This window comes from Lissotriton helveticus, chromosome 1_1 (assembly GCF_964261635.1).
Source record: "Lissotriton helveticus chromosome 1_1, aLisHel1.1, whole genome shotgun sequence".
NCBI lineage: Eukaryota > Metazoa > Chordata > Amphibia > Caudata > Salamandridae > Lissotriton > Lissotriton helveticus.
In genome coordinates this window covers 743639502-743652587 of record NC_136057.1, presented here as the reverse complement: position 1 = coordinate 743652587, position 13086 = coordinate 743639502, and the positions used below count along the sequence as shown (strand labels likewise).

Genomic DNA, 13086 nt, shown 5'->3' with positions numbered 1-13086 from the left:
ATGGGCAGGAGCGGTGAATGGGCAGGAGCGGTGAATGGGCAGGAGCGGTGAATGGGCAGGAGCGGTGAATGGGCAGGAGCGGTGAATGGGCAGGAGCGGTGAATGGGCAGGAGCGGTGAACGAGCAGGAGTGGTGACGGGGCAGGGGTCATGACAGGGAAGGAGTGGTGACGGGGTAGGAGAAGTGACTTGTACTTATGTTCCTTGCCTATTTATTTATATACTATTGCATGACATCCACTGATGTGTCTGGAAAGAATACCTGTTGCCCCGAATTTTTGTCCTGAATTTTGGCCTCCTGTCCTGAATTTTTGTCCTGAATATTTAAACTCACCATCCTTGATTTGCGCCCATGCCATTGTTCCTGCTTATATTTCGCACGCTTTACAACAAACCTGTATTCCCTAAGAGTATTTGCTTTTTCCTGATTTAAACCTCAAATAAACATGTTTATCCATTGTTTGAATTAAATAACGTTATAAGCTGTAACTGATCAGTGAAATGCTAAACGTCCCAAAAATTGGTATGTTTTGCGATTTCTAGCCACACCCCTGACTCCGCCCACTGACCCAATCTTCGGTTATTCCCCCCCTGATTCTCCACCCACAGTTCCTACTTTTTATTCCCCACTCCGACCACTGCACACTCTCCATTGGGAAATCAATCCACCCTGCTATGAAGGGTGCTGCAGATATTGCTCCCTTACCACGAAACACTTACGCCATGACTCAATTCCACAATGACAGGTACCCCCCACAGGAAACTGTTTAAACTGGTGGATAGCCAGACTACACCCACAAGACTCTCTCTGAATGACAGATTAATTTCCTTCAGCTCCACGCAGTGCAGTGGACTCAAAAGTAACCCTGGGCATAATACTACGCCATGCTAACAGAGCATGCAAAGTGCAGTGGACTCAAAAGTAACCCTGGGCATAATACTACGCTATGCTAACAGAGCATGCAAAGTTTGTATTAATTCTCGGAAATTGTATTACAGTACCAAAACTGTGCTCAACCACATACATCATCCTCAGATGCTTTGACAAAGCAATTTTACATGCTTAAAAACATATAACCAATTCACAAGAGTGAACTATCACAATTAAAACATTAGGCAATGAGAGAGCTGTTGATTTTGGGGTCCCCCCTAACCCAGGGGGAGGACCAAGCAGATGCCTTGAACACAAAGAGCATAAACAAAAAAGCAAATTTTGTTGAACTTCAGTGGTGATCCCATCCTCTTAGGACCACCCCAAGCACAGTTATTGGCAAAAAAACAATCCCAACCAAACGCCCTGCAAAGCATTATGGGCAGTGGGCAGTGAATATTATAGTATCCAAAATCAAAATAATTCTACAAAGAGCTGCAGTTCACCTAGTCATTACTAGATGTCGCTCACGAGTCAAATGCAGAGCAGTGAAATTAGTATTACATCAAGCTGCAGTTCCAATAGTCATTACTAGATGTCCCTCACGAGTCAAATGCAAAAAACCATTGAAACCCTTTCATCAAGCATTTGCATTTGACTCGTGAGGGACTGCATTTAACTTGTGAGGGACATCTAGTAACCACCAGTTGAACTGCAGCTCTTTGTAGAATTATTTTGATATTGGATACTATAAAATATTCACTGCCCACTGCTAATCTCATCCCATAATTTTTTGCAGGGTCTTTAGTTGGGAATGTTTTTTGCCAATAACTGTGCTTGGGGTGGTCCTAAGAGGATGGGACCACCGCCAAATCGTTCAATAAGATGTGCTTTTCTGTTTTCAAGGCATCTGTTTGGTACTCCCCCTAGGTTAGGGAGGATCCCAAAATCATCACCTCTCTCACTGCTTGCTAATTTTCAGTTTTACTTGTATGAAAGTACTATATGCACTTTAGCATATAAAGATAGAGATACTTATTTTATTGTATCTAGCACTGTGCAGGATGCCATTATCAATTATTTTGCCATTTTTTCACAGTGCAGACAAGTAAACAGTGTCATCAGCTACACTGCGCTATGCAGACTAAGGGGTCCTTTAGGATGGCGGGCGGATTGCCCCCGCCAGGCAGGCGGCAAGCCACCGCCGGCCTGGCGGGGGCAATCCGCCCGCCATCCTGACTAAAAACACCCCCCGCCATATTAACATGGCATGGTTGGCCGCGTCGGACGGAAAGACCGTCCGCCGCTTTTCCGCCCCGGTCGCCTTGCGGCCGGGGCGGTAATGGGACCATATGGTGGCGGTGTCTATCAGACACCGCCATCCATATTAGGATGCCTGTCTGCAGCTGCTTTTCCGTGGCGGCAATGCCCCCACGGAAAGGCATGCGGTGATTGCTTGTGTGGGCCCGTTACGGGCCCCCAAGGACTCGGGGTGGTGGGGGGTGCACATGGGGGTACCTATGGTACCCCCCCAGCAGTTCCATGCACAGCATGACAGGCACCGCGCGGTGCCTGCCATGCTGTGCATGGAAGTGCACGACATGCCTTCCTGGCATTGTGGCGGGCGGTGCTGAATGCACCGCCCGCCACAATGGAATGAATGCAGGATGCGCCCGCCACTGTGGCGGGTGCATCCTAATGCTGCACACGGGACCCCCGCCCTTAGGGCGGGCGGTCCCCTACTACGACAGGATGGCCCCCTATGTGTACCACATGAAGTTCAAAGTATACTACGTGAAGCTACATGTAGTGCTGCTACGCAAACTACGCCCAGGCTTACTCAAAACCAATGGCTATTTGTCTTACATTGCTAATCTGGGCTCACACTCGCCCAGCCACAGCAAACACATGTATTTATTTAAACATTCCATTGACTGAAGTCTATGGCACTAGACATCTAATGCCCAATGATGTCAAAAGTACATTCACAATCTTTAGTCCATAATTATTACTCTGCAGGTCTAAGGAACGAGCACACTTCCACCTCGTTACTCGGCAGGGGCTCCTTACCCACAGCCTCAAACACATTCATCCTAGGCTAGTTTCCCTAGTCCTCGTTATTCGAGTGACCTAGGTTTTCAGCCATGCTTACCCTGCAGAGAGACTGGTACTCAAGGTCAATCCTGCTCTTCCAGTCTTTTCAAAACTTTACTCAGCACAGTGTCATGTCCCTGCTATGGCTGAACACGAGAATGGCGTCCTAGAAAAACACAGTATTTCCACTTCTATTCAAGACATTTTTTGTGTCAGAATTGACTGCTACTGTTGCCAATCCCATGGTTATAATTGTTCACGACTTCTTACTGCATTATAATGTATCTTTATATGAAAAACCAAGTAAAATTATGTTAGCCAAGACATTTTTCATGTCTGAAAAAGTGCTTCAGTGAGGCACCCTCGTCGCCACTGTTAAGCTATTCAGTCACGATGGAAACCGAGGATACGGAATAATGCATTTATATGCCTTCACAGTAGTCCCTCTGCGACAGCCTCTCCCTGCAAATGACAAACAAGCTTACCGCATTCAAAATAGTAATACATTGAAATAGAACAAAGAATATAGACTGCATAATGAGCTTTAGCCTGGTTAAAATCAATATTGATTAGCTGAGCCAGGGCGTATGAAATACACTGGTTGAGATGTATTTTACTACTTTGACTCACTAACACGCTTTTGACCGCTAGAGGTTGCTGTGGCAAAAGGTTTGCCTTCTTACCATATTCAACAAAATATAACTTGTCAGAATCTAGTCAAAATTCAAGATCTAAAGCTTCGACCCGCGGAATGCTGTATTGCGGCAGATGGCTACATGTTCTCCTAGACAAAAAAAATAAACGTTTTTGTCTAATGAATATGAAAAACTCTAAATTCGAGGATAATTTAAAACAACAAAATAAGCACTGATCTACCACAGAAAGTGCATATAAAATTAAAACGGTGTATGTGTTAAAAATAGGTCTTGTACGGAACATTGAGTATTATGAATGTATGATGTCCCAACAACTCACACAATTACTGTTCTTGGGACTCACCCGGTGTGGACTCACTGGGCACCGAGTATCAATCTTATAAAGCAGTTTATTTATTTATTAGATTGGTAGCTATTTATACCATTTCTGGGCTGTCATGGCCTCTGGTAAACTTGCATACCACACTGCAATTGGTTTTAAGCATTGTAATTCCGAGTTGTTACCATTACCCAAATTACAGTAATCTATTTACTGTTCTCGACAGAATGAATGCCTGAATTTGGGCTGTATGACAGAGGCATGCATGGCTAAACCAAGGGTGCCTCTGCAATGCTGCCCAAACAACGAAAGCGTCTACCACGCATGTCTCAACCACGCAATTCAATGGTATTGGCATGATTGGTATAGGGATATGTGTGGTAAAGATCACACCCCAGCAGCACCCCCTGCCCTGAGCCTTAAAAACAACCCTGACCCACCCTGAGCACTAAAAACAACCCGACCCCCCTGAGCCCTAAAAATAACCCCACGCCCCCTGAGTACTAAAAACAACCCTGATACCTCACCCAGGGCCTAAAAAACCGATTCTGAGCCCAAGAAATAACTTTGATGCCTCTGAGCCCTAAAAACAACACAACCCCCTCTGAGCACTAAAAACTTCCCTGAGCCCTAAAAACAACCTGATCCCCCCCTCCCCCCCCCCCCCCGAGTTCTAAAAACAACCCGCCCTGAGCCCTAAAAACAACCCCGACCCTCACTGAGCCCTAAAAACATGAAGGGCACATGGACTCGCTGATTACCATAGGCTCTCCATCCCCTGGTGCCCTGTGCCACTAACAAATAAGGCCTACTAGTAACAGTGATCGGTGAAACAAAAAATTAACACATAGCAGGCAACGTCTCCTGTCTCTTCCTGTGGACGTCACTAGCACCACACTGCAGTAGTGACAGAAGAGGGATTACTCGCAACTGGAAGATCAGAGCATGCATGATGGAAAAGCTAATGAAGAACTTTAGCAGAAGGACATTATCTACCACAGAATAATTCACCAGTGGATCAGGATATGGTGCTGCTGTGCGGAAAATTACACACAACTTTACAACTGTCTCCAAGAAGTCTTTGACCCAGATTCACACATTTCTTAAATACCAGGAGCTAGAAATCCTGCAGGCACATGGCCCTTCAGTTCTTTTGTTTTATATGGTATATCTCGGGTGCCTATCAAGTTGCTAGCCCTTTTGGGGACTCCATGAATGTGGAAGGTAAGTATGTGTTTGTTGGAAAGATTAGGCTTGCCTGTGGAATACTATCACTGAGAGCTTGAGAAGCTGCTGGATGAAACCGTATATGACCTATTTTATAGCATCAATGATGTCTCTGAAGCATTATTGCCCATCAGACTCTCATCCAGAAGAGGTGATCAGGAACGACATATACTAGGTTGAGTTTCTTGATATATTATTGAGCCACTCAACTACTTGTTTAAGAGCATCAAAGCCTAGACATTTCCATATTTCTCTTAATTCTTTGAGAAATGTACCCCCCCCCCCCCTTCGCCAGAATGGCAGAAAATGCATTTGGAAGTCAAAAAACAGAGAGTCATTTATTGTAGATATTTTAGATCTTGGTGACTAAGTCCTCAGTCCTGAAAATGTAAATCAAGCATTTGAAATGTTATGTTATGTTATGTTAAAAAATTTATACCGCGCACGTACACCGAGACGGTTTCTTGGCGCTCATAACAAACATAGCTAGCCAGGGCAGAAGAGTTACTCAGAAGCCGCCTTGAAAAAGTGTGTTTTGAGGGTTTTGCGGAACAGCTCATATGAGGTAAGATGGCGAAAGGAAGAAGGGAGGGAATTCCAGTAGGAGGGGCCTAAAAAAGAAAAGCATGATCCTCCATGTTTTTTACGGCGGAAAGATGGAATGCAAAGGAGATTATTGGCGGAGGACCGTAGATTGCGGATTGGGAAGTAGCGCTTAAGTTTGGAGGAAATGAAAACTGGGGCCTGGTCATGCAAAGATTTGAATAGGGTGCAGCCTAGCTTAAAGGAGCATCGTTTAGCCACTGGGAGCCAATGAAGGCTCCTCAGAAGGGGGGAGACATGCTGATGTTTGGGTTGGTGGTACACCAGGCGTGCTGCCTGGTTCTGAATCAGCTGAAGTTTGTGAAGCTGATAGGCAGGAATCCCCACATACAGAATGTTGGCGAAGTCGATTCTGGAGATGACCAGAGCCAGTATTACTAGAATGAGTGCCTCTCTAGTTAGAAATCTACAGATCTTGCGGATCCTGCGTAGCTGGAAAAAGCAGGATGATGTTACCGCAGAGATCTGAGGTTTCAAGGAGAGATCCTCCGAGATGATCACTCCTAGGCTTTTCACAGAGCTGACCGGGCAGGGGGGGAGGCCCAGAGAGGGAGGCCAATAGTTGGCATCCCAAGGACTGGAAGGACCGCCTACCAGGACAAGTTCCGTTTTAGACGGATTCAACTTGAGCTGGCTGTGAGCCATCCAGTCCGAGATGAGTAACATAGTTGTTTGGAAGTTGAGGCGAGAGGAAGGTGTAGTGTCCAGGGGAAAAATCAGTTGTAAATCGTCGGCATAGTTGTATATTGTAGCAGAAGAATGGCGGAGAGAAGCCATGAGTGGTTGCATATACAAATTGAAAAGGAGGGGAGAGAGAGCCGAACCCTGGGGAACACCACAGGTGAGGGAAAGAGAAGAAGCAGAGAAGGTGGAAAGGTGGACTGCCTGGGAACGGTCCTGCAAGAAGGATCGAACCCAGTCGAGGGCAGTGCCCCGAATACCGGCGTTTCTGACACGGTCGATCAAAATAGTGACAATAGGTCTTGCATTAGTGACAGTTCTAGCTAATGGTGTTGTAAATGAAAATGTTTGTTAGATTTATTGTTTGACAGAAAAATATCCCAGCAGTAGCATACACAATTAAAGAAATTCATATGCAAGGAAAGGGTGCAGTTCCACTAGGTGCCCCTGTGGATTTGTAAAAGGACCTCAATTAGCCACATATGGTACTGCACCCTTAAAGCAATTATAAACCGAAACATTACAGCTGAGCATACGTTTCCATTTGCTTTTGTATTGGAAATGTGATTGTTGTTAGCTTACATTAAAAAAATGCATCATTGTTGTTTATTTAGCTTTATTTCACAAACAAAGCTAAATAAACAAATATAGTGCATTTTTAAAACGTAAGCTGCAATAGGTCTTGCCTTTGGGACCTTATAAGTGCTTAGCTATGCAGCATATTATCTATTATATTATATTAGATGTTAAAGACATTAAAGTTTGTGGTAAATTATCACGACTGAAAGCACTGACATACCACCACTCACAACCCTCAGACCATCAGTGTATTTAAGTGTTGGAAAACTGTTTAAGTGTTGACTTCACTGTAATGTTAGTGCATTAGCCAACATATTTCACTATATTTTAAGTCATTCAGTGGTGGTTTTGAGCTTGACATTAATAAGGAAGCTTAAACGTTATCAGCAGTCTAACCAACTGATCCTATCATACTTTTTGATTATAATATGCAGGTTTGTTTGAAGAACTGTTGGGGATTGTCCAAAACCTAGCGTTTCAGAAGGAAAGTAAATTGTGTTTTTAATTATTTATGAGGGATTTAGAGTATCCATGACTGCAGGGGGCACTGAGAGTGTAGGGGTTATTGATATTGGTACCAGTGTGGAGAAATAAAGCAATATCTGTAAATGGCACGATGTTGGAGACTCGATAAGGCTGTAACAATCACTGAGGCTGATTTAAGGCTACTTGCAGACCATTAGGTTGCACAACAGGGATGTATTGGAAATATATCAAACAGTAAAGGTATAGCACACCCTGAATAGTCACAATAAATCCAATTAGAACATATATCCGAAATAAGAATATATCAAAACAGTATGTATCCAAATCTCAAACGTCCAAAGGCAAATAAATCCTATTTCAATCCACCGTTGTTTTTCAAAGAACCATCCACCAATCACAAGAGAAGAAAAAAAGAAGTTCCTTTTTTTGTGTATGCCACATTTCCAGCAATTCTTTATGCTAATTCTTGAAGCCAACATGTGTTTCGTCTGTACAAATATGTATACAGACTTTCTCAAGGCTGAAATATAAACATTACATAGCCTCCATAAGCTATTTTGTTTAACAGCTGATATATACACATATGTAATATGTTCATGTTAGTCTTGCCTGAACCAATAAATCCAAGGACAGAAAAAAGAAGAACTGAGGAGACACCGTGGGTTATAATCAGTTGTGTAGGATGCCTCTAGAGTAGACACCCTAAGTGATAATAGAGATCAATCATTACAAGATGTAATTGGTCGTGTGAGCCGGGCACATGTGGTAGGTAATCAAGTGAAGGAGAAAAAGAACATAGAGCTGATAGACCTCCACCATTGTTATTTCATACAGTGATAGCAACATAATTTCTGTGGCCCCAAATACCAAGGAAAGTGTGCTGCACAAGACACCAGATTGCTACAAGTAATTAGCTAGTTTTATAAAAAAACAGATAATGGCTCAATATCCACCAAGCGATACAAAAGAGAATGATGGACGGAGCGTTTGAACAAATCAAACACTCACCCCCAAACTAAATAACTAGATCAGTGTTCGGGTGCTTCTAAATAATGATGTCCACATGTAAACTGCCAATAACAAGAAACATATAAATGTTTCTGATACAAATATATACATAAATAAGAGATAATACAAACATAATATGATATAAAACACGAGTGCCACATATGGTCTGTAACACTGTTCCCCCATCGTAAATCCCAATCAAGCAGTGTCACCAAAAAGAGGTGGTGTCCAACAACCAGATCCATCATGTGAGCCCAAATACAATAACTAGCCCAAAGTATAATAAGGTCGAGCAACCCTATGTAGAAGATGAATGCTCAATAATGCAATTGTCGTATAAGGCACACCCGAACGGAGGCCCTATCCGCATTAGAGTTCCTCCCACAGTCAGCCCAAATAAGTTCCAATCATCCTGTGATGCTAATCATGCGTAGGGGAGTCTCAAATCCTAAAATAACACTCGCCCGCACGATCAAATAATCATGTGCGGAATGAACAATTCAACCCCTTAGTCCAGTGGTTCCCAAAGTGTGTGCCGCGGCACCCCGGTGCGCCGTGATGAGAATCCAGGGGCGCCGCAGTGCAGGATGTGGGTAGTGGAAACTGCAGCCTGAGAAATGTTCCATCCCTTCCCCTGTGAAGTGTGGCGTATGGTGCACCCCGAGCGTCTTGATTAGGCCACAGTACAATAAGAGGCAAAAAGGCCTGACAAAGCAAAGCAGATGAATCATTGTAGAAATAGCAAGGGACACAGGCAGGCCCCCGGAGAACCTACTTGGGTTAGGTCCTATGTTCCTCCTAACCTGCGCGCCTGGGCGGGCGCCACAGTGTAATTATCACCGCGCAGGGGGCCTTAAGGAGTGCACAAAACAAAGGAATCTCCTGCTGACAGGAGAAGCGCTCTCAATGACCTGCTAATAAGTTGGTGTGATATTTTTCCTCCTGAAGGTGCGACTCCCCTGCCCCCCCATCGCCATTCTCTGAAGAAAATCAAGTGACAAACTGTTTTTGAGACAGAAATAGCAGACAAGATGTAAACACTTTGCAAGCATTTTTGTGCGGGTACTACAATTTTTATAATAAAAGCATAAGCATTTACTTGATACTTTTATTTAAAAGATGTTGCTACTACAAAAGCCTCAGCCGTTCCAAGAAAATAGTGTCATGTTCAACCTTTAATTAGGGTGGTAGAGAAATGCCGAGCAAGAAAAAAATTAGGCCGGTTGAAAATTACTGCCATAAAATAATCTGCATCTCAGACATGCTGTTCTCCACCTCTAGGATGCACATTTACCTCCTTATATTTTTACGGTAAATTAAATAAACCAACTTTGTTGAAAATGTTTCGATATTACATTCTTCCCTGTGTGCACATTTGAAAGCTGCTTTCCCTTTCTTTTACACGTGTGATTTCTCTAAAATTGCTCTTAATAATACAATTCCTTAATGGGACTGGCAGGCGTACAGCAGAGGTTACTACAAGCAATTTGTGAAAACAAATCGCATAAAACAAATACTGAAAAGACAGTTAGCAATACCATGATTGTTGAACGGGAGCAGAAGTAAATCTAAGCTGTAGTTAAAAAAAGACCCCCTAAGGAAAATAAAGTCACCAGATTATGTGTACCACTAAGTTGGGTAATACACATTTGTAATATAGCACCAACAAAACCTTGGATAAAAGTGTAATTCACAAATACATTTATGATTCCCTATCTGGTACAACTGAGCAGTGTGCATGTTGAGGGGAAGATGAGCAGTATACCAGTTTTAGTGTAGGATGAGGGATGCAACTTTGTGAATTTACAGTGAGTGCAGGGTTAGTAATGGGCATAGTACATGCTGGAAGGAATGAGAGCCATCAGAAGTGCATAGTGAAGTGATTGGATAAGTGCAAGGTGAATTGTGTGAATGTAGGGTCAGCAGTGTGCCTGTGTGAGAATGAGGAAGTGTTCATTCTGTGCAGGGCGAGCAACGCGTATTTTGAGTGCAGGTTGAATAGTGTGTATTGTGAGTGCAGTGTTTGGGTGTGGCTTTATGACTATGCAATGAGTTGTTTGCCTAAATGAGTACAGTGTGAGTAATGTGAGGGCAGAGTGAGTGATGTGCATAGGGAGATCAAGGTGAAAGCATTGCTTGCAGAGTGTAGACTGAGTGGTTTGTTTGTGTGAATGTATTGTGACTCGTGTCTGTGTAAGCGTGTTATAAGCAGTATGTCAGTGTGTGTACAGTGAATAATGTGCTTGAATGCAGAATTTATGTGCGTTTATGAGTGTATCTGATTGTGGGGTAAGCAAAGTGCCTGAATGTAGGGTGAGCAATGTGTCTGTGTGAGTGCAGGGTAAGCGATGAGTCTTCATAAGTCTAGGATGAGGAGTGTGCTGTGTGAGTGCAGGGTGAGTATGTGCCTGTGTGTACGTTTTTAGCTGTATTGTAATTGTAGGATGAGGGGTATACTTGTATTAATTGCAGGGTGCAGACATTGTCAATCCTTGTTAGACAATTTTGCTAATATCACTCAGTTGCGCATACAAACAAGAAATGTGTGCACACAAACAGGTTACTGCCGCACAGGGACAAAAATAATTAGAGGGAACACTGGTTAGGTCTATATTTTAATATCAGAGAAGCTCAGGCATGGTGTGCAGATGTATTTAAAGTTCCGAAAGCTAACATATTTTGGAAAATAAAACGAGTCACAGAAGGACGGAAGTGCTAAAACATAAAAGCAAATAGTCACTTATTCTTGTACAAAATGTGCAGAAATGATTTCCTGACTTTTCTCATACGTACCAGTGCATGGAAATCATGAAATGCTATTGTTGCAAAGGTGCTGAGAAGTGCCAGAAATCTCCCTACTAAAGCAAAAAAATTGCAGGTAGTCGGCATCAGACAGGACCTACCCATTAAAAAAGCTTCAATTACAACATCTGTTTGCTCTTACCTCAAAACATGATAAACATAGTGGCATGCCAGTTGATTGCCGAGACGTAGCCTTCAGTCCTTCATTAGAGCAGTTGCCTTTGTATATATGGGATGACATAAACCAGTGGTTCCCAAAGTGTGTGTTGCGCCCCGATGATCCCCCCCCACCCGCCCACCGGTAAAAAAAATGGTGAGGAGCCACGGCCTGAACAATACGGTGATAGGAGGGTCCAAGGGGATGTTTACCGACCTAACACAGCTACAACACCCAAACAAGTCAATGTAGAAAAACGTAGAGTAGCTGTGGGTCACACAACAAGCTGTCGACTCTCTATATACCTGACAAAAATAGAATGATAAATAGAGCCACGTACTTACAAAATATATGTGAGACAATTAGACAAGAAAGAGGATATTTTCTGTATGTGAAAAAATACCCATCAGTTGTCGATTGGAACCCCCCTTGTCATCATCTGGGATCCTTCACACCAGGAAGGGTAGGTATTACAACCCCGTTCAAATGAATTGCACAATGAGTGTGTCCCAGTGAAACAGAGGCAATGTGGGCGTGTAATGACAACTGTAAAGCAGTGCAAAGAATGTGAGTGAAACAAAAATGGAATAAAGTGCCAAAAAGACTAAAATTGCAGAGGAAAGAAATTTTAATCGGTACCTCTCTGCTTCCAAATCAATAAAACCAGTGCAATATAGTAGTTTTAACAAATAGCTACTATGTGTATTAACAGGTCAACATGTTTCTGCAGGCTAAAGGACCCTAGTGGGTGTCTGCTGCTTTCATCAGGACCGGATGACGCTACTGCTTATTAAGTGATAAACAAAAAAATGTGTGTGATTTTAAAGAGACAGATTTCACCTGGGTATCCTAGGTGTAGACATTCTCCTAGTTGGTGATCCAGACATCAAGAGTAGTGGATTAGTCAAGGTCAGGTACATAAAAAGACAGACAAAATACAAACACATATAAATTAACATCTGGATGAGAATTCCTCTCTATTGTAGCCAAATTTGGGATGGGAACCAAAAATCGTATTTATTCATTGTTTGGCCCATGTGTCAAATATCTGTACACTAATCCCCCATTAGGGACTCTCGCTTACCTAATTGGCAGGAGAGAAAATCTCCACCTCACCTGGCTACGGCGCAGGTAAACAGAGCCCCGCTCTAGTAAGGAAATACAAAAAAGAGAGTTACACAGACATGTCAGTTAGGAACCAACTTCACAAAACCACTCATTCAGTAAACGTGCCCCGTGGGGTAGTCGTTACTTCATGGCGTCGGGCATATATCTTTCTTCTGCCCCTTTTGTCGCCTGAAAGCCATATTCAGCACGGATCTTTAAATGCCTCACGGCACATAAAGCCCCCTGCGTCTCTCGTTGTCACTATGGCAGTCAACCTTTCTGACAACACGTGCAACCATAATTCGATTGCCCTCGGGCTGTAAAGCCACAATACCAGCATGCCTGTTGTTATCTCATGCATTACGGTATTACTACCTATCGCAACGAGGTTGTAAGTTTATAGTGCCAATAACTTTTGTTATTAGTAACCAGGGTTATTTTTAAAAGGCCACTTGCGAAATGTTGCCTCTTATACAGTGTAGATACTGTTTCTATGT

At 43.1% G+C, this 13086-nt stretch overlaps 1 protein-coding gene across 4 annotated transcripts in view; it reads left to right on the top strand.

The window, feature by feature from the left end:
* TMEM117 (transmembrane protein 117) overlaps positions 1–13086 on the top strand; it is a 2403846-nt gene that overhangs the window by 819253 nt on the left and 1571507 nt on the right. The window lies entirely within an intron of this gene.